Source organism: Phascolarctos cinereus, unplaced genomic scaffold, assembly GCF_003287225.1.
Source record: "Phascolarctos cinereus isolate Bilbo 61053 unplaced genomic scaffold, phaCin_HiC Scaffold_4;HRSCAF=312, whole genome shotgun sequence".
NCBI classification, from domain to species: Eukaryota; Metazoa; Chordata; class Mammalia; order Diprotodontia; family Phascolarctidae; genus Phascolarctos; species Phascolarctos cinereus.
In genome coordinates, this window is record NW_027555847.1 from 685,211,686 (window position 1) to 685,232,655 (window position 20,970).

Sequence of the window (20,970 nt, forward strand, 5' to 3'; positions counted from 1 at the left end):
TGAGACACAATGTTACCATCAGAGGCTTGAAGGACTGGATCCCCTTGTGTTTACAGATGAGGCAACAGAGGTCCACAGGTATTGAAGGACATGACCAGGATCAATTAGGGAGCTAAGACTTATAGTACAAGACTCAGAGGCTGCCTTCAAGGGAGTATTCCAGTGGGGAAATCAGAAAGATCGCCATAAAAAGATAAGCAAAACTAGGTAGTCTGTATTAAGACCTTGCCTTCAATTCTTTTTTTTTCTTTTTCTTTCCTCCTTCCTTCCTTTTTCTCTCTTCCTTTTTCTCTTTCTTTTTTCTCTCCTTCCTTCCTTCTTTCCATTCTCTCTTTCTTTTTCTCCCTTTCTTTTTCTCTCTTTCCCTTTCTCTCCCTTCCTTCCCTTCCTTCCTTCCTTCCTTCCTTCCTTCCTTCCTTCCTTCCTTCCTTCCTTCCTTCCTTCCTTCCTTTCTCTCTTTTTCTCTTTCTCTTTTTTCTCTCTCCTTCCCTTCCTCCCTCCCTCCCTCCTTCCTTCCTTTCTCTCTCTCTCTCTCTCTCTCTCTCTCTCTCTCTCTCTCTCTTCTCTCTCCCTCTCCCTCTCTCTTTCCTGAATTTGCTATTTTATCAGTGTAGGGGGCACCAGTGAAATTTTCCTATTTAAACACAGGCTTAACTAGAAAACCCTCAAAATCCCTTATAACAGGAAGGAAGGGAACACACATTTATTAAATGCCTGTCATGTGTCATGTTGAGTGCGTTACAAATATTATCTCATTTGCTTCTCACCACAATCCTGAAAGGTAGGTGCTATTATTATCCCCATTTTATAGTTGAGGAAATAACTTATCCAGGGTCATACTGCTAGTAAATGCCTGAGGCTGGATTTGAACTTAAATCTTCCTGATTCCAGGCCTAGGGCTCAATCCAATCCACCACTTAGATGTTCTGGTATATAGTAGGCATTTAATAAATGTTTGTTGACCAACTGACTGACTGTGTCTCTAATATTCTGTAATTTTGTGAAGTTGAGGGAATGAGGATTTTGATGAGTACTGAGGTTAGGAGGCAGTCATTCCAGGTGGGAGCGGTGCATGAACAGATGTCTAGACGTGGGAAAACCCACCATGGTGGATACAGGGAGATGGGGGTGCACAGTTTGGCACAGGGGAATAGCTGGAGATGAAGCTGAAAAGGTAGTTGGAGATGCTCATCTTCCACTCTGCCTTTTGGAAACCCTTATTTCCTTTAAGTTGTAAGTCAAGTTGAACCAGCCACCTGCCCATTTCCTTTTGGTTAGAACACGAGTCCTGGACCTGAATTCAAATCTGGCTTCAGATAATCACTAGCTGTGTGACCCTGGGCAGGTCACTTAGCCCTATTTGCCTCAGTTTCCTCATCTGTACAATGTGCTGGAGAAGGAAATGACAAACGACTCCAGTAGCTTTGCCAAGAAAACCCCAAATGGGGTCACAAAAAGTCAGACATGACTGACCAAAAAAAAAATCCTGATTTACTTATCTGGAGACATATTGGTTCCCTGCAGTGGTAAGACAGTTCATTGAGGGCTGGCATTGTTTTAGTTTTGTCTTTATATCTCCAGGTCCTAGCTAAGTGCTTGAAATATAGCAGGTTTTTAAGAAATGCTTTTAGCACTGAATTTCTAAGGCCTCTTCTAGTTCTGACATTCCATGTTCTAAGGCCCCTCCCAGCTCCGACATTCTCTGTTTTAAGGGTCCTCTCAACTCTGGCATTCTCTGTTCTAAGGCCCTTCCCAGCTCCAACATTCCATGTTCTAAGGCCTTTCCCAGCTCTGACATTCCATGTTCTAAGGCCCCCTCCCAGCTCTGACATTCTCTTTCTGGTGTCCCTCCAAGTTCTGAATGCTATGCTAGGAAAAGTCCTTCCATCCCAGATCCGCTTTGCGGCTTCTTTCTTTCCCTTTCCCTTCCCTACATCAGCCTCCCATTCCCGGTCCCTTTTCTGCTGTCTTCAGCCCACAGTGTCTGTCCTGTCCTTCCTGAGGAGTGGGGCCAGTAATCCTCTGTTCCACTGAGATCTCATTCCCCTCTGATCCTATAATACATTCAACAAACATTGATTAAATATCCAGGACGTGCAATAATCCAAGCTTGTGCTCACCACTGGGGATATAAAGACAGACACAACATAATCCTTGCTTAATTTACAGTCTAATGGGGACACTAGACAAGTACACAAAACCTTCCAGGAGGATCTGGCTTCTGGAGATTGGAAGGAAGGGAGGGAGAAGGGACTTGTCCGTAGGGAGAGGGCAGAAAGAGAAGGAAGGAGGGGACATGGTCCAGTCTGCCTGGAATGCAGACTTGGTACAGGGGATGTGCAGGAGATAAGGCTGGAAAAGGAGAATGGGACTAGACGGTGGAGGGCTTTGGAGGGCTTTGAATGCCATGATCAATCATTTAGATTTGATTATTTGGTTCTTTTCATTTCCTTAGTCCTGATGTCATCTCTCCCCCGTTTCTCTACCGTGGCTCTCCCCCTGCTCCAGCTCTAGTAATGAGCTCATGCAGTGTGGATCTTCCCTAGCTGCTCTGGTCCCTCCAACCTTGTCCTCTTCCTGCCCCTCTTCAGCTCATATTACCTTTCTGAAGATATACTTGGCCTAAGACGCCTCTTCTGGGATCTACATTAATAGCATGTGACTGAAACCATTTGTCTCCTTCCGGACACGTTTGTTGTGCAGTTCCTTATTTGCTAGGTGGAGAAAGGTCAATGTTTCTGGCCTTGCCATCCAAATGTAGGGGGTGGCCACCCCAGGGACTCTCAGCTTATTAAATGTGCCTCACATTTATTACATGGGCAGTGATATGGCCTTGGGGACACAGGTTCAGAGCAGGGTGTATGATTGTATAAGGGTGGGAATGGGCATGAGAAGGATCTGGAGATGTGGGGTCAGTTTGGGCCAGGGCCAAGAAGAGGGGCTAGCATAGATCAAGTGCATGAGGGCCTGCTTAATGCCTCATGGATTGGAAGGAGATTCTTTCTCTGACTGTCCCCAGTACCCTCAATTCTCTCCCTCCTCATCTCCTGGCTTCCCCAGCCTCCTTCAAGTTCCAGATAAAATCCCACCTTCTACAAGAAGCTTTTCCTGATCCCTCTTAATTCTAATGCCTTCCCTTTCCATTTGTCTATCTATCTATCTATGTCTATCTATCTATCTATCTATCTATCTATCTATCTATCTATCTATCTATCTAGCCAGCCGGCTGGCCATCCATCCATCCATCCATCCATCCATCCATCCATCCATCCATCCATCCATCCATCCCATCCATCCATCCATCCATCCATCCATCTATCCATCCATCCATCCATCTATACATCCATCTATATATCCATCCATCTATCTATCTATCTATCTATCTATCTATCTATCTATCTATTATCTATCTATCTATCTATCTATCTATCTATCTATCATCTATCTATCTAATATAAGCTCTTTATATGTAGCTTGTTTTATATATTTGTTTACAGGATGTCTCCCTGAGAGGGCAGAGACTTCTCCCCACCCTTTCTTTGTATCCTCAGTCCTTAGCACAGTGCTTAGTACATAGCAGGTGCTTAATAAAAGTTTATTGAATGATTGCTCCTCCTCACAGGGGAACCAGGTTCCTTCACTATGGTCTTCTGAGTCCCCCTTGGGGCTAAAGTTATGGACCTGGGGCTGGCATTGTGGGTAGGTCTGAGGCTGAAGTTGGAATTGAAATTGCAGTCGAGGTGAGGGAGAGAGAGGTTGTGTGGCACCAGTTCTGCCCCAGGGTGAGGAGTCCTATAACTTAAAGACTTCATTCTCCCTCCTCTGAAGTTGTACAGAAATTGTGTCTCTCATTGGCAACTTATTCCTGGGCCAGCCCTTGTACCATAAATTATATTAATTACTATTTTATGTAGAGCATTCCCGGCTCAGCAAATCCTGAGGAGCCGTTGCAATGCTGTTATGATATATTGGCGTCTTATCTTTCCAAATGAATTGATCCCAGCTGGGGCAGAGAGCAGGTCGGTTTCCTCTAGCTCCCATAACAGACAGGGCCAACAACAATGACTGACATTTATAAAGCATTTTTAAGGTTTACAAAGTACTTTATATACATTATGTATATCAGTGCTTTCCCTCGTGGCTGGAATACACTACAAACTCAATTTCTATCTTTTCTAATACCTTATTTTCTTTAACATTTTACTCAAGAGCCACATTCTATAGGAAGCCTTTCCTGGTTTATTCCCATCACCTGGTGCTGGTACCACCATCCCTCTTCATGCTATAACATACATGTACATTTGTATAAATGTGTGTATATGTATACATATATCTGAGTATATGTATACATATACGGCACAGTAGATAGACCACAAGACCTGGAGTCAGGAAGACCTGAGTTCAAATCCAGCCTCAGACACTTACTATGTGACCCTTGGCAAATCACTTAACCTGGTTTGCCTCAGTTTCTTTATCAGTAAAATGAGCTGGAGAAAGAAATGCCAAACCACGCCAGTGTTTCTGCCAAGAAAACCCCAAATGGGGTCAGAAAGAGTCAGACAGGACTGAAACGACTGATCAACAACATGCATATATATGCATGTATGATGTGTATATGTATATAGTCTATGTCATATTAGGTATATTAACATGTATGTTAATATGTGTATATAGTTATATGTATATGTACATATATATAGACTAATATACATCTCTCTTTCTCTCCCCACCCCCATCTCCTCCAATGGAATGTAAGCTTCTTGGGGTCAGGGACTGTTTTATTTTTGCATTTTTCTCCCAGCACCTAATATAATGCCTAAGCTTCCCAGGGTCTCATTTTCCATCTGCTCAATGAGAAGGTTAGATTAGACACCCTCTAGGGTCCCCTCGGGCTTTCAATCTATAATTCCAGAATCTTTAGTTTGTTACAAACAGAACTTGCTTTCCCTCTCCCTTCCCTGCTTTCGCCTCCACTTCCTTTGTGCTGGGTACATATTAGACTCCCAAAAGACCTTTGTTGATGGGTGGAACAAGAGGAGGTGAGCATGAGTGACTTCTTCATCCTTGGCCTCCTCCTTGTGCATTAAGGAAGAGCTGGGAGGGGCCCTTCAAGCAAGATCATTCTAAGACTTCCACAAAATACTAAGGAATTTCAGGGGATATAATGGGTTGGTGAAGAGAGCTCTTAAAGCCCTTCCTGCCTCCCCACCTCTTCCTCTCCTCTTGCTCCCTCCATCCCCGGCAAGCTCCTCTCCAGTTTGAATGAGCCATCGGGGCTGATGTCTCAATATGGCTGCCTCCTCCTTCCCCTCCAGAGGGGTGAGGGTGGGGGGCAGTGGCCAGGCCAGTGAGGTGTCACCTGCAGCTTGTCACAGTCGATAACCTGTCTCCGCCAGCGCCAGCCTGGGAGCTTGACTCGGGCGTGCACACGCCGCTGTCTGAATTATCAGCTAATGCCTGACAAATTGCCTGTGATTTTCCTTCTCCCCAGGAGTGCGTGTGCCCTGCCTGCAGAAGAGGCAGCCAGCGGGGAAGTGACGGGCAGGCTGATTTCCAGGGAGACAAGTCCCCCCCCCACTTCCTCCCCCCATGAGAGGGGGTGGAGGCCTCAGGGTAACTGACAGGCACCAGGGGATTACAAGGGCAAACTGCCCTCCTCACTTCCCTGCGTGCCCATCGATCAGGCCTTCCCCCTCCCCCCTCCCTCCCAACCTGGGTCAGAACAACACCAAAGGGGCAGACTTAGAATGGGGCAACAGAGCAGGGACAACTGTTCAGTCTGCCCTGGGAGCCAAGCCCAGTCCTAGGCACAAGGTGGGGGGGGGGATAGGAGGAAAATACAAAAAGAACTCCTCAAAGAACTCACAGTACAGTGAGTAAATGGCCAATGGGTTAACTGATCAATAAGCATTTAGTGCCTTCCTAGGCACTGGAAAAAATTTAAAAAAAATTCCTACCTTAAAAGAATTTTAGGGACCTGAAATAACTGTGTAAAATACTCAGACATAAAGTTTGAAGCCAAAAGGGACCTTAGAGGTCACCTAGTTCTCTTCATTTTATAGATGAGGAAACTGAGGCCCTGAGAAGCAAAGAGGCTTGCCTAAGGCCATGGATCTAGTTTTTATTTTATTTTATTTTTTTAGGCAGTTGGGGTAAAGTGACTTGCCCAGGGTCACACAGCTAGTAAGTGTCAAGTGTTTGGTCTGAGGCCAGATTTGACCTCAGGTCCTTCTGACTTCAGGGCCAGTACTCTATCTACTGGGCCACCTAGCTGCCCCTAGGCCATGGATCTAGTAAGGCCATGAATCTGGTAAGAAGTGAAGCTGTGATATGACCCCAAGTCACTCAGAAACACAGAGTAGAAGGGCCCTCAGAGGCATGGTCCAAGCCTCTCATTTTACAGGTGCAGAAACTGAGGCCTAGGGAAGCTAAATGACTTGTCCAAGGCCACACAGGCAGGAAGTGTTGGAAGTAGGATTCGAACTCTGACTCCAGAACCAATCTTCTTTCCACTATACAATGTTGCCTCCACAGGTGAGTAGAAACAGTAACATCTGACATTCCAATAGAACTTTCAGTTTACAATGCTGTCATCCCAGTAGACCCAGAAAGATTATTACCTCTGAGGAAATTGAATCTCAGAGAGGAAATGGATTACCCAGAAGCTGAGTGAGTGTTGAAACCCAGTCTTCTGACTCCCAAGCTGGTTTCCCTTTCACCTGAGAGTCAGATCCAGATGAGGCATATGGTAGAGACAGGCATCAAAATGGATTCCAAGGGCATGAACTGGCAGGGTAGGAAAGAGATTGGTGCTCAGTCATGTCCGACTTTTCACGATGCCATACACCACACCACCTATGGGGTTTTCTTGGCAAAGGGATGGGTTTGCCATTTCCTTTTCCAGTGGTTAAGTGACTTGCCCAGAGTCACACAGCTAGTAAGTATCTAAGGCTAAATTTGAACTCAGGTCTTCCTGACTCTAGGCCTGGTATTCTATCCACTGAACCAACTATCTGTCTCCTAGGAAAGAGATAGAATGGTTAATTTTCCAAGCAGCACCTCTGCTGTGGGGTCTTTACAGGCCATGGTGGATGTGGGAGAGAGTGGACAGGTCATTAAGAAGAATTATTGGCATCAAGTCTATAGGACTTTTAAGATTTATAGAAAACCTGACTCATAACCACTTCAGGGAAGGTAGGCAAGTACACATATCATCTTCCCCACTTTACAGATAAGAAAGTTGAGGTTCACAGTGTGATTTGCCTCAGGTTGAACGGCTCAGAAACCACAGAACCTGGATCTGAACCCAAATCTTTTGATTCCTAAGCTACCACTCTTAGTGAAATGAGTGAAAACCTGAAGTCACCCTGCTGGGGAGGCATAGTCAGATGGGATCGGCTCAGCTCCAGAGACCGGGTCCAAACTGAGAAAAGTGGCCCCAACCCCCTTTTGACAATGATTCCCACCTGTCCCTCTCACAGCATACTTGTTTGGGGATGTTTCTTGTACTGTTAGTTAACTCTGTGCAGACATTGAGTTCTGGCACGGGAAAGAAACATGGCATTGGAGTCAGAAGACCTGGGTTCTGGTCCCAACTCAGGCATTCATAAAGCTATTGGCTATGAGAGGAAGCTGGGGAGTGGAGAGAGTGTTGGGCCTGGAGTCAGGAACCCCTGGGTTCAAGTCCTTCCCCAGACAATTACTGGCCGTATGACCCTTAACCTTTTCAAGTCCTAATGTGCTCATCTGTAAACATATGGAAGTTGAGATTCTCTTAGGTCCCTTCCAGCTCTAAGTCTTTGATCCTGTGACCTCGGACAGGGCTCAGCTTCCTCATCTATAGAAAAAGGTTAGGCATCATCATGACAGAGGTGAGGGGAAGACTCAGTGTTGTTAGGTGATTTGTTCAATAAAAATAATGCCTGGCATATAGTATGCAATTTAAAAAATGCTCTACCTGTTTTCCATCTGTCTGTTCACCCATCTGTCTGTCAATCTGTCTATTTACTTATTTATTCATACGTCTATCTATCCATCTCTCTGTCTATCTTTCTGTTTATCTATCCATCCGTTTATCTGTCCATCCATCTGCATGTCTATCTATCTGTCAGTCTGTCCATCCATTATCTATCCATCTATCTGTTTATCTATATTTCTATCTATCCATCCATTTATCTAACCATCCATCCGCCTATCAATCCATCTATCTGTTGGCCTATTTATCTGTTAATCTATCTTTCTATCTATCCATCTATCTAAATGTCTATCCATCTGTTAATCTATCTAGTTGTCTGCTTATCTGTACATTTATCTGTCTGTTAATTTGTCTATCTATCCATCCATTCAGTTGTTTATTTATCTTTTAATCTGTTTACCAATTCATCTATTGATCTATCTATCCATCTATCTATTAATCTATCAGTCTATCTATGTATCTATGTATTTATCTATCATCTATCCATCCACTCACTTATCTATTTATCTATTTGTTTATCTATCTGTCTGTCTATCTATGTTCTATCTGCCCATTGGACCCAGCAAGAAAAACACCGTACTGTATTTGAAATCAGATAATGCAGTTTATTTCTACTCTTTATTAACGTGTAGCCATGAGCTTACATTTCAGGTTCCTATGCAATATTGATCTTTGCAACATCAGACTTTCCTTTTGTCACCAGATACATTTTCAGCTGAGCTTCCTTTTGGCTTTGTCCCAGCCACTTTATTAGTACTGGAGCTACTGGAATGTAAGATCTATGAACCAAGGTAAGCTGGATGTGGTCAAAGAGGAGATGGAAAGGTTAAACATCGACATTTTGAGTGTTAGTGAACTTAAATGGATGGGAATGGGTGAATTTAATTCAGATGATCACTACATATTCTAATGTGGGCAAGAATCTCTCAGAAGAAATGAAGTAGCCCTTATAGTCAATAAAAGGGTGAGAAAAGCAGTACTGGGGTATGATCTCAAAAGTGACAGAATGATATGTTTGAATCCAAGGCAAACTGTTCAACATCGCAGTAATACAAATCTAAGCACTGATGCCAGAGGCCAAAGTTGATCGGTTCTGTGAAGACATACAACATATTCTAGAAACAACACCAAAAAGAGACCAAATAGCTGAGGAAAGAAAGAATGGGAAAGATATACCTAATTGAATGCAGAATTCCAGAAAACAGAAAAGAGAAATAAGGTTTTCTTAAAGGAGTAATGCAAAGAAATAGAAGAAAACAATAAAATGGGAAAGACAAGAGATCTCTTCAAGAAAATTAGAGATATCAAAGGAAAGTTTCATGCAAAAATGGGCATGATAAAATATAAAAATAAGGATTTAACAGAAGCAGAAGAGATTAAGAAGAGGTGGCAAGTATACACAAAAGAACTAGACAGAGGCAGCCAGGTGACACAGTGGATGGAGCTCTAGCCTTGGAGTCAGGAGGACCTGAGTTCAAATCTGGCCTCAGTCACTTGACACTTACTATCTGTGTGACTCTGAGCAAGTCATTTAACCCTGATTGCCTCACCAAAAAAGAAAAAAAAAACTATACAAGAAAGATTTTAACATCACTGATAACCATGATGGTGTGTTTACTGACCTAAGAGCCAGACATCCTGGAGAATGAAGTCAAGTGGGCCCTAGGAAGCATTGCTAACAATAAGGCTAGTGGAGGTAATGGAATTGAACCAAACTATTTAAAACCCTAAAAGATGATGCTGTTAAAGTGCTGTACTCAGTATATCAGCAAAACTGGAAAACACAATGGTGGCCACTGGATTGGAAAAGATCTAAGTTCCAATCCTAAAGAAGGGCAATGCCAAGGGATGGTCAAATTACCAAACAATTGCACTCATTGTGCCAACAATTGCAGCAGCAAGGTTAAGCTTAAGATTCTGCAAGCTAGGCTTCTTCAGTATGGGAACTGAGAATTACCAGAAGAGCAGGCTGGTTTTCAAAAAAGAAGAGGAACTAGAGACCAAATTGCCAACATTCAACGGATTATGGAGAAAGCAAGGGAGTTTCAGAAAAAAACACATCTACTTCTTCATTGACTACACTAAAATCTTTGACTATATGATCACAACAAAATGTGGCAAGTCCTCAAAGAGATGGGAGTACCAGATTATCTTGTCTCATGAGGAACCTATATATGGGCCAAAAAGCAACAGTTAGAACCAAACATGGAATAATTAATTGATTTAAGATTGAAAAAGGATTATGACAAGGCTGTATATTGTCACTTTATTTATTTAACTTACATGCAAAATACATCATGTGAAATGCCAGGCTGGATGAATTAAAAGCTGGAATTAAGATTGTTGGGAGAAATATGAATGATCTCAAATATGTAGACAATACCACTATGATGGCAGAAAGTGAAGAGAAATTAAGGAGTCTCTTGATGAGGGTGAAAGAGAAAAATGTAAAAGCTAACTTGAAGCTTTAACAACAACAAAAAAAACAACCCTAAGATCTTGGCAACTGGCTCTATCACTTTCTGACAAATAAGAGAAGAAGTGGAAGTAAGATTTTATGTTCTTGGGTTTAAATTGCAGATGGTGACTGAAGCTATGAAATTAAAAGACTCTTGCTCCTTGAAAGGAAAGCTATGGCAAATCTCTACAGCATACCTTGCTGACAAAGGTCTGTATAGTAAAAACTTGTTTTTTCCGGTAGCAGTGTATGGCTGTGAGAATTGGACTATAAGAAAGCTGAGCACTGCAGAATCGATGCTTTCAAATTGTGGTGCTAGAGAAGACTTTTGAGAATCTCTTGGACAGCAAGGAGGTCAAATCAGTCAATACTTAAAGAAATTAATTCAGGCTATTCCCTGAAAGGTCAAATACTGAAGTTAAAATTTAAATACTTTGGCCACATAATTAGAAGACAGAACTCATTGGGAAAGACCTTGATGTTGGGAAAGACTGAAGGCAAAAAGAAAGGGGGATGGCAGAAGATGAGATGGATAGATAGTATCATGGAAACAATGACCATGAACTTGGACAGACTTTGAGAAATAATGGAGGATAAAGGAGGGCCTGGCATGTTCATGAGGTGGTGAAAAGTCACACATAACTGAACAACAACAAAAAAGCCATGAGCAAGCCCTCTTTTCTTCCTGGGCCTCAGCTATGTTCTCCATAAAAGGAGGTCCTGGGGCAGCTAGGTGGTGCAGTGGATAGAGCACTGGCTCTGAATCCAGGAAGACCTGAGTTCAAGTCTGGCCTCAGACATATAATACTTACTAGCTGTGTGACCCTGGGCAAGTCACTTAACCCCATTGCCTAGACAAAAAAAATTAATAAAGGAAAAGAAAAGAAAAGAAAAGGAAGTCCTAAGACTAGATGGCCTGTAAGGGTGTGTCTGTCTCTTAGATTTCCCATACCTTTCCTTCCTTTCACAGACAAACTCCTAGAAAAATTTGCCTTCCTGATCTACAAAAAAATCGAATAGAATAAATTGCCTCACAGAAAGTTGGCTCCCAGATCTACATATCCATCCCTCAACTCCTGGGTGCCAGGACTGCATCTCCAATTGCCTGCTTGTCATCTCCACGTGCATATCTCATGAGAATCTCAAACTCACCATTACTCATTATTTCTTCCCTGAAACCTTATTATTACTTCCCTATTTCTATTGCAGTCACTCCATTTCCCCATGTTTGTAATCCTAGAAATCATCTTTGACTTTCCCTTTTTATTCAATCCTCCTCCTTCCAATGTTCACTCAGTTACCAATCCTGCTTCAGACACTTCCTAGTTGTGTGACCCTGGGCAGGTCACTTAACTTATATCTCAATTTCCTTATCTATAAAAAGAGGATAATAATAATAATAATAATACCTACCCTGAAGGGTTGTTGTGAAGATAAAATAATATTTGTGAAGTGTTTTGCAAACCTTAAAGAGCTATATACATGCTAATTGTTATTATTATGATTTTGAAATAACTTTTGATTGGGCAGAGCCAAGATGATGGAGTGAAAGCAGTGACTTGCTTGAGCTCTCCCCCAAACCCCTCCAAACACTCATAAAAAAATGGCTCTAAACAAATTCTGAAGCAGCAGAACCCACAAAAAGACAGACTGAAACAAGTTTCCAGCCCAAGACAGTCTGGTTGGTTGATTATAAAGGTATATAGCTCTGGGCTGGGAGCACAGGGCAGTGCAGTGAACCTGGAACAGGCCTCAGAGGACTGAAGCTCAGGCAGCTGTTGAGGTTTCCAGACTACTCAATTCACGAATGCTAAAGACAACTTAGAAGGTTGGTGGGAAAAGTCTGTTTCTGCCATACTGAGACAGGGAGGTGGGGTCTCAGCTCCATTCCCCAAAAGCGTGGCCCTCGGGGGGGGCAGCTGCTTCCCAAACTTCTGGCCCATAGACTGAGGGGGAATCCAGCGGCTGATCAGAGAGGGATTGCAGGGATCTCTTTGCCAGTGCTGAGGCAGGAATCTCTTGCTTTGCCCATTTTTGGATCTGGGTCACAGTTCTGGGTGGCCGTGCTGGGGTGAAGAGGAGTGCTGGCGTGGTGGAGCTTGGAGTGGCGGTGGAGAGGAAGCCTTCCTCACAGTTACAGGACAGAAAAGAATATTTGTGGTCACAGACCAGGAAAGGAGTAAACATCTCGCCCCTTATCATACCACCTTGGAAGAACTGAAAATTTACAGGTCCCTACAAGTATCTCTAAAAACAGCTGTACAAACCCTGAAGCTTGGGACAGTACATTCTCCACATTGGAAGCAGATTCCTACCTTAACAAAGAGTTTAAAACTCAAGTAATTGGCTGGAATCATGAGCAAGCAGTACAAAAAGAGTCAGACTATATTATCTTACTTTGGTGAAAAAGAAGATCAAAATATACAACCAGAAGAAGACAACAAAGTCAAAGCTCCTACATCCAAAGCCTCCAAGAAAAATATGAATCAGTCCCAGGCCTTGGAAGAGCTCAAAAGGGATTTTGAGAAGCAAGTAAGGGAAGTAGAGGAAAAACTGGGAAGAGAAATGAGAGTGATGCAAGAAAATCATGAAAAACAAGTCAACAGCTTGCTAAAGGAGACCCAAAAAAATACTGAAGAAAATAACACTTAAAAAATAGCCTAACCCAAATGGCAAAAGAGGTCCAAAAAGCCAATGAGGAGAAAAATGCCCTAAAAAACAAAATTGGCCAAATGGAAAAGGAAGTCCAAAAGATTACTGAAGAAAATACTTCCTTAAAAATTAGAATAGAGCAATTGGAAGACAGTGACTTTATGAGAAATCAAGACACTGTAAAACAAATCCAAAAGAATGAAAAATTAGAAAACAATGTGAAATATCTCATTGGAAAAACAACTGACCTGGAAAATAGATCCAGGAGAGAGAATTTAAAAATTATTGGACTATCTGAAAGCCATGATCAAAAAAAGAGCCTAGATATCATGTTTCAAGAAATTATCAAGGAAAACTGCCCTGATATTTAGAACCAGAGGGCCAAATAGAAATTGAAAGAATCCACAGATCTCCTCCTGAAAGAGATCCCCAAAGGAAAACTCCTAGGAATATTATAGCCAAATTCCAGAGTTCCCAGGTCAAGGAGAAAATATTACAAGCTGCCAGAAGGAAACAATTCAAGTACTGTGGAAACACAATCAGGATAACACAAGATTTAGCAGCTTCTACATTAAAGGACCGCAGGGCATGGAATATAATATTCTGGAGGGCAAAGGAGATAGGATTACAACCAAGAATCACCTACCCAGCAAAACTGAGTATAATCCTTCAGGGGAAAAAATGGTCATTCAGTGAAATAGAGGACTTTCAAGCATTCTTGATGAAAAGACCAGAGCTGAATAGAAAATTTGACTTTCAAATACAGGACTCAAGTGGAACATGAAGAGGTAAACAGGAAAGAGAAATCATAAGAGACTTATTAAGATTGAACTGTTTACATTCCTGCATGGAAAGATGATATTTATAACTCATGAGACCTTTGTCAGTATTAGGGTAGTTGGAGGAAAAAAATTATATGTATGTATGTATAGATAGATAGATAGATAGATAGATAGATAGATAGATAGATAGATAGAGGGCACAGGGTGAGTTGAAGATTAAGGGGTCATATCTGGAGAATAAAATTAAGGGATGAGAGATTATACTCAGAGAAGAAGAAAGGGAGAGGTAGAATGGGGTAAATTATCTCACAAAAAAAACAGAAAAAAGTCTCTTACAGTGGAGGGGAAACGGGGGAAGGTGAGAGGAAATGAGTGAATCTTATTCTCATAGGATTTGGCTTAAGGAGGGAATAACATACATTCAATTGGGTATGGAAATCTGTCTTACCCTACAGGAAAATAGGGGAGAAGGACAAGAGAGCAGGGGATGATAGAGAGGAGGCAGATTGGGAAAGGGGTAATCAGAAGTAAATACTTCTGAGGAGGGACAGGGTCAAAAGAAAGAATAGAATAAATGGGAGAGCAGGATAGGATTAAAGGAAATAGAGTTAGTTTTTCACAATATATCTACTATGGATGTGTTTTGCAGAACTGCACATGTATAACCTATATTGAGTTGCTTGCCTTTTCAATGAGGGTGGGTGGGGAGGGAGGAAAAGAGAAAATTTGAAACCTAAAGTTTTAAAAACATATGTTTAAAGAAATGTTTTCACCTGCTACTGGGAAATAAGAAATACAGGAAATGGGGTACAGAAGTCTATCCTGCCCTACAGGAAAATAGAAGGGGAAGGGTATAAGAGAAGTGGGGGGAGATAGAAGAGAGAACAGACTAGGGGAAGGGATATTCAGAATGCATGTCATCTTGGGGTTGGGGGAGGGGTGAAATGGGGTGAAAATTTGGAACTCAAAAACTTGTGGGAGTGAATGTTGAAAACTAAAAATAAATAAATTCATATAAAAAAACAAAAAAAGAAAAAAAAGAAAAATTAAAAAAAAATAAAGAACCTTTACCTCCAATTTAGCCTGTATAAATCCTGTATGTACATAATTATTTGCATGTTATCTTCCCCATTAGATTACAAGCTCCTTGAGGGCAGGAGCTGTTTTTACTTCTTTTTTTGTGTCTCCAGAGTTAAGCATGGTGCCTTGCACACAATAGGTGTTTAATAAATGCTTGTTGACTTGTTGCCATCAATCTGGCATTTGTGACTCTGTGGGGAAAGTGGCTTTTTGGGACTTATGTTTAATATAGCTCCTCGTGTTTAGCAGGACTCCTCTGAAGTCTCCTCAGGATCTGGAGCTGACCCAGGGTTCTAAAAAGCCATGCTGGCAGATCACAAACTCTCATAGGTCCTTCAGAGCTGGATAGGCTATGTGTCTGTTGTACAAGGAGAATATTGATTTTATCAGGGATTTTCCAGAGGACAGAACCAAGATGGTGAAGGTATCTGAATTCCTACCATTAGCTAATCAGATGAAGGAACTGGGAAATCATTAGCTGGGAGAAGAGAAGACCTAGTAGAGTCTATAAGAGCCAAGATTTAGAGCTAGAAGGGACCTTGGAGGTCACTGAGTCCAACCCTATTATTATTTTACGGATGAAGAAACTGAGGCTGAGAGATAATGAGACTTGCCCAAGGTTGTAAATGACAGAGTCAAGATTTGAACTCAGGTATTCTGATGCCCAACCTAGCACCCTTTCTGCTGTCCACATGTTGCCTCTCAGAATTTGAAGGTCTGGCATGGGGGGGGCTAGACAGGAGTGTGATAGTAAATGGGAAGAGAAGGGGAAAATGCATTTATAAAGGGCCTACTATGTGCCAGACACTGGGTTAAGTGTTTTACAAACATCTCATTTGATACTCACAAGAAATCTTTGAGGTAAGTGCCATTATTCCTCTTTTTATAGTTAAGGAAACTGAGGCAAGAAATTAGCTTTCAAAAAAAAGTACATGCAAGACAGATGTCAGATGCCATTTTTAGTTGAGTCATTACTAACATTTTCTCTATCACTTTCCTAAGTCTAGACAATCAACAAGACAATAAATCAATCTCAGATTTCTAAGGTATAGATGCTCCCACTAAAGATTTGACAATCAGCCCTCCGGAGCCATTAGAAATGGTTCCTGCACATCTCTGGCTGGTGATACTTAGATAACGTTTAAGGATCCTTCCAGGTCTAAGTCTGTGTGTGATCCTTTGAAATGAGACCTACTGGGTGGAAGTTGCAGGGAGGGAGACTTAACTTTAATTCTAGGCATCACAGAATCACAGGATTTGAGAGTTGGTAGGCTGCAGACTCTGGTCCAACCCATGTAAGAAAGAGATTGCCACTGGCCCATGCCCGACAAGTGGTTGCCCAGCCTCTACTGAAGATTCCAAGCAGAGGAAACCTGCCACCCTCCAAGCAGTCCATTCTACCTAGGACAGTTCCTGTTGTTAAGAACATTTTCCCTACATCAAGCCTTAATTTATCATTTCACAGCTTCTAGCTATCATTCCTGGAATCTCCTGGAAGTCTCCTGGAATCAAATGGAACAAGTCTAGTCCTTTTTCCATATCACAGTCTTTCAAAGACTGAAAAACATCTATTGGGTTTCCTACAATCTATTCTCGAGGGGCCTCTCTTTTCAGGCTAAATATATGTCCAGTTTCTTCAAACATACGGACTCAAAGCCCTCTACCACCAAATTTTCTAACCTTTTTTTTTGTCATGTCTGACTCTTTCTAACCCTATTTGGGGTTCTTTTAGTGAAAATACCAGAGTAGTTTGCCATTTCCTTCTTCAGCTCCCTTTTCAGATAAGGAAACTGAGGGAAACAGGGTTAAGTGCCTTGCCCAGTGTTTCACAGCTAGTAAGTGTCTGAGGCCAAACTTGAACTCATGAGGAAGAGTCTTCCTGATTCCAAGCTCATTGCTCTATTGACTGCACCACCTTAGTTTCCCTTCTAACAATTAGACTTGTCCAAAACCTAAATGGACTGCCTTAGGAAGTAGTGAAGAGACCTCTTCTGAATGAAGATATTTAAGAGGAGGCTGTGGGCATCCTCATCCCAACTCCCATTCCCATTGCTGTTTGATGCCATGTCATGGATGACTACCTCTCCTCCTCAGGTCTCTAGAGTATCACTGAGGAGTTCAGTATGATTCTCTAATGCTACTGGTTCAAAATCCCCATTAGTGTGTGCTCCCCCACCCCAAAGATTATCTGTTGAGAATCATTAAATTCACCAACCTTAAACAGCTTTTAAAAAAGGATGTTTACTAAGTTAATAAACTAACCATTAGTACAAAAAATCTCACCCATTAAGTCTGTGACACATTCCCCCTCAAGTACATACAGACTCCAAGGGAAAGTGGGCTCAAGCCTAGAGATTACATATACCAAAAGGGTACCTTACTGCCCCTGGTTAGAGGAGGGTGGGGTAGATGGGTACTTGTTGGACATGGTAGAGGAGGGATTCTTGTTCAGGTCCTGGCTGGAATTGATGTCCTCTAAGGTCCCTTCTTGCTCTGAGACTCTCTGACCAGCCTAATTAAGTTTGGAGAAGTCCCTCACTGAGTTGGCCATAGGGTGATGACTTTTTTGAGTAGAAACTCTCAAATACTATCTGCTAAGTCATAGGAAGGTCCATGATTGACATTGATGAAGGAAGTACTCACAAGAACAAAATTGCAAATCCTTAAAATAAATTGAGCAAGACAGAGCATGGCAAGAAATCCATCCATCTCTCCTGGATGGAAGGGAGAACAACGATCTTCTGCTTTCCTATGGCACTAATTCATTGAAGTAGTTCAGATGGGCACCCTAGGGAACTCAGCTCTAGGTGAATCTGCCTCAAGGCTGGGAGCTGCTGAAAGAGAGGAGATGGTAACAGGGGTGGGGTGGGGAAGCCCTTCTTTCTTTCTTTCCCTTTGTGACCCCAACCTACAGTGGGATTGTAGGGACCCCAGAGAACCAAAGCTCTCCTCTGGTCCTTCCTCCTCCTGCAAACTGCATGATTATTGGCCAACTGTGCTTTCCTGAGCCTTGCTCTGCGCCCAGCCCTGTGCTATTTACACAAAGAGGCAGGAGCATATCTAGACCTTCTGAGCAGAATTCGGTCTGGTTGTGGAAATAAGATTTGTGTCTCACCCCCCAAAAAACCCCAAGCAAACCACCACCAGCAACAACACTAGGGAATAAGGCAAAGTATCCTTAAGGAAGGGGGGAAAACAAGTTGTTGGGAATTAAGAGACCTTGTTTCAAAGCCCGCTCTTCTCATTAACTCACTCTGTGATCCGAGAGTAGTAGGCGGAAAAGGATTGGCTGTGGAGTGGGAGGATTAGGGCTCCAATACTGTTCCTTTAGGTTTTAAGTGCCTTGAGGATGACTGTCTTTAGTGGCATTCCTAGTACTTAGAATAGTAGCTGGCACATAGTAGGTTTATTGACTGTCTGTTGATATTGGGCAAGTCATAACCTCCCTGGGTCTCAGTTTTCTCATCTCAAATGAGGAAATTGACCTAAATGGCCCCAAGGTACCTCCCAACCCCAGATCTATGAGTGCAGGACGTGCACACAGCTCCTTGGAATAATTTTTTCTTCCTCTGGACTTCAGTGTCCTGTGAAGGGGGGCCAGGGAAGGGAGAAGAGCAACCGGAATAGCCAATCCCTAAAGCTCCTACTAGCTCTGATGTTCTATGAGTCTGACATCTAGTCTGTGATGACATTTTCCATTCTTTGCTACTGTTTCTTGGCAACTACTGTTGGAACATGAACACGCTATTCCAGCCATGTTTCAGCCATGCCAGAGGCCAGAAGGATCATCATTGGGCTGTCACGCCCTCGATCCACCCCTACCCCACACTTCATAGCATCATACTTAGAACTTAAATTGAGAGCTGGAAAGGATATTAGGAACTCCCTTCATTTTACAGATGGGACGACTGAGGCCTAGAAGAATGAAGTGACTTGCCATAGGAGCCTAGTTCTAGAGCCAGGTGGGGGAACAAGGGAACAAGCATTTATTGTCTACTGTTTGCTGGGCATTGTGGTAAGCACTCTACAAATACTATGTTATTTGATGCTCATAACAACCCTCTTGTTGTTAGGTACTCATATATCCCCACTTTACAGCTGAGAAAACTGGCAAACAGGGTTAAGTGACTTGCCTGGGGTCACACAGCTAACAAATATCTGAGGCCAGATTTGAACTAATGTCTTCCAGACTCCAGGCCCAGGGCTCTGTTAGCTGATGGGGGGGACTTCAAAGATCATGGAGTCCAAGGATTCTTAACTGGAGGTCCATAAACTTTAAAAAAAAATTTCGATAACTGAATTTAATACAATTAGTTTTTTAAAAATGATCCTATGTATCTATTTTGTGCATTTAAAAACATTATTTAAGAAAGAATCCACCAAAGGGGCCCATGCTATTAAATATTAACAGTCAGCATTTATGTACCCTAAGGTTTATAGCATTATTAATTAATTAATTCATTCATTAGTTATTATTATAATACAATATTTTAACCAATAATATTATAACATATTATAATTATATTATTAATATGATGAATTACTGGTTATTAATGTTATTATTAATTACTAATTTAATTACAGCACTACATATTTATAGCACTTTAAGGTTTGAAAGGTGCTTAACAAATATAATCTCATTTGATCCTCACAAGAACCCCGAGAGGTAGGTGCTACTATTATCCCCATTGTAGAGTTGAGGAAACTGAGGCAGAGAGAGATTAAGTGATTTGCCCAAAGTCCCACAGAGAGTCCTCTAACTCTGAAGTCTGTCCTCTTCCCATGTGCTATCATGACCACAGATGGTAAAAAGATAGAATTGGGATACAAACTCAGATACCCTGACGCAGAACTGGGGTCCTAGGACCCCACAATCCAGTGTTCTTTCCATTATGCCCCACTCCCTGAATGGGTGCTGTTCTCTGGACACTCTGTCTCTCTTACTGTAGCCTAAGATAGTGTCAACTTTTGTGACTGTTGTTGATCTAAGGTCATGTGTATGTTCCTCAAGGCCATACCCCATTTTCTGGTGGGATGGTGATAGCCAAAGTGACAGGTCAGCTCTCTCACAGCCAGCTCCCCTAGTTAAGCTCTCATCTCTCCCAGAATGCAATTGATATGTAAATTTAACTTTGGGATTTGGGGGCACTTCTTGGCATCCAGACAGTGACTCAGTCCCTTAGCAAGATAGGATGGTTCTCTTAGAATAAAAAGACCAAAAAAAAATCCAGCTAGAGATTAAAACCTCTCTGTCCCCCAGAGCTTCTGGGCAGATTAATCACCTCTATGCTCAGCTCTGGTCAAGAGAGAAGTGATCTGCATGGCTAAATGCCCCTCAGCTGTACCCATTTTTCAAAGGGAGCAGAAGTGGAAGGGAGGGGTCATAGTTTCTGCCTCAAGCTGAGGACACCTGGGAATTTCTGCCTCAAATTGAGGACACCTCAAATTTGCCTGACATCCAGGAAAGAGTTGAGAACAGCCTAAAGGGCTAGGACTAGAAAATGCAAAGAAGAGTGGCATTAGACGATAGAGGGTAGATGATAAAATTGGCTTCCCCTCTTGTCTTGCTTAAAACAGCCCATTTCTCTTTCCTTGGGACTCTTTGTTAGAGATGAACTTGGCCTGGAGGGTTCTCTTGCGAAGATTGTGAGCTATCCCTAAGTGGAATGGATTTCGTCAGAAGATTTCTTCAGATTTCCTCACTAGTGATCTTTAAGCAAAAGACTGGTTGACCCTCTGTTGGAGACATCACACTGGGGATTCATGCTAATGTGCTATTTGGACTTGGTGGTCACTGAGATGCCTTTCAACTCTGTATTCTATAATTGGCTCCCAGAGACCCTTTCTCCAAATGAATTCCACTATCTCCCTTCAATCCTCCATATCTGACAAGCTCCCCTGAAGGTGGTACACTCCTCTCGAAGAGAGACTTCATAACCTATTTTTTTCCCTTTTAGATGTTACTGTTTTGTGGCTTTGATCCAAAGAAGGCTCACCAGCAGTCCCATTCCTGTGGGGAAATC

The 20,970-nt window shown here is 42.3% G+C and overlaps 1 long non-coding RNA gene across 3 annotated transcripts in view; it reads left to right on the forward strand.

The window, feature by feature from the left end:
- LOC110220342 (uncharacterized) overlaps positions 1-20,970 on the forward strand; it is a 103,982-nt gene that overhangs the window by 64,250 nt on the left and 18,762 nt on the right. Inside the window, exon 1 of one of the 3 annotated variants that reach the window (XR_002327846.2) lies at positions 18,706-18,962. The exons of the other annotated variants lie outside the window; for them this stretch is intronic. This is a non-coding gene — a long non-coding RNA (uncharacterized LOC110220342). Of the gene's footprint in view, positions 1-18,705; positions 18,963-20,970 lie in introns of those variants that run through there. 3 annotated transcript variants of the gene reach the window in all.